Here is a 1,763-nt window from a genome sequence, read left to right as displayed (position 1 = left end):
ATAATTCTTTTGGATGAATGCTAGTTCCAACTCAGAATTGGTTAGAATTTTTAAATTCCCTGCTTCAACTCAGAATTATAATTCTTTGGAAAAAGTTCCTGTTCCAATTCAGAATTTTATTCCTTTTCGAAAATTTCCAGTACTGGCTCGGAATTGGTTAAATTTCGAAAATTCTCGTTTCCAAGTCCAAATTATTATTATTCTGAATAAATTCCAGTTCCAACTCAAAATAGGTTAAAAATTGAAAATTCCTTGTTCAAATCCGGAATTTTAATACTCTTCAGAAATTTTCCGTTTTAACAAAAAATTAAAATTTTTTGTAAAATTCCCTGTTCCAATTCATAATTTTATTTTTTTTTGAAAATATCAGGTTTTAATTTAGAATTAGAATTAATTTTTTTTTAATTCCCTGTTCCAGCTTGGAATCTGTTAAAATTCAAAAATTCTCGGTTGCAAGTCATAATTATTATTATTCTGGATAAATTCCAGTTCCAACTATAAAATTGAAAATTTCCTGTTCAAATTAAAAGTTAAACTATTCTAATATTAAATAGTTTTAAAATCCTTGAAATACTTCGCAACTGTATTTCAATATCTTGAAAATATCTACATGCTGTTTCAAATTTTTTCAAATTAAAAAATGTTATTAAAAGTTTTTCACAACTTCTAAACATTTTTTTTAAATTATTCGAATTTTGAAATAATTTTTCAAACTAAAGAATCTGTTTCAAAATTTTCTAGCAATATTAAAAACACTTATTATTTTTTTAAAGCCTGTTAAAATTCTTCAAAAAACTTCTAAATTTTGCGTTCGGAATCTGCGAAAATCTACATTTTGTTTTAAATTTGGTACGAATAGACGAATTTTGTCGAAAATTCGTTCAAATTATTTGAAATCATTTCAAAATTTTAATTAATCTTGAAATTTTTCAAATCTCCTAAATATTTCTTCAACTTACTCGAATTTTTTTCTGAAAATAATAGATGTTCGATTTTTATTTATAAATAAAAATTTATAAATAAAAATAAAAATTAGAACTGAAAAATTAGACTGAAATTATATTTGAAATTTCATAAAAAGCCTTTAATTATAAAAATATAATCTGGAAATCCTGAAATTGTCAACCGATTCCGAAGCGCTCTTTACAATCTATTTTTTTTTAAATCTTAAAGTAAAATTCAATTTTAAAAATCATGAATTAATTTATATTCATAGTTGATCAACTAAAAATGTTTTTTAATCAAAAATCTTCGATTTTAAACGCTTCTAATTTTTAATTCTCTAAGTCTTTAAAACTGTATTTTTAAATTCTTTTTATTCAAATATACGCTTAAAAATCGTAAATATAAAATTTTTTAAAGTGAAAAATGTTCGAATTACGCATTCTAAATTAAAATATGTCACGATTAAAAAAGATAAAAATTTAACTAATTATTTAAAAACCGTTTGAAATCAAAGAAAATTAGACCAGATTTTTTTTCCCCTAGAAAAGCGGCCATTCTCTGCTAGGATATTATTAAAAATCAAAAAATTTGGTTTTTTATACTGAAACCGGTATTTATTTTACATATCAATATTATCGTCTCTGTCCAATGAATAATTTTTCATCGGTCCAATTTATCCGAAGGACTAGAAAACAAATTCCGGCCAATAATACAGATTTTTCTTCAAATTTTCTTCATAAACTTAAAGCCTACCTAAATTTCGCCGCCTCCTTTCAAAATTCAACTCAATTCTCGAAAAATATAATAAATAAATATAT

The sequence above is a fragment of the Belonocnema kinseyi genome, chromosome 1 (assembly GCF_010883055.1).
Source record: "Belonocnema kinseyi isolate 2016_QV_RU_SX_M_011 chromosome 1, B_treatae_v1, whole genome shotgun sequence".
In the NCBI taxonomy this organism is placed as follows: domain Eukaryota; kingdom Metazoa; phylum Arthropoda; class Insecta; order Hymenoptera; family Cynipidae; genus Belonocnema; species Belonocnema kinseyi.
Note: the sequence above shows the minus strand (reverse complement) of the source record.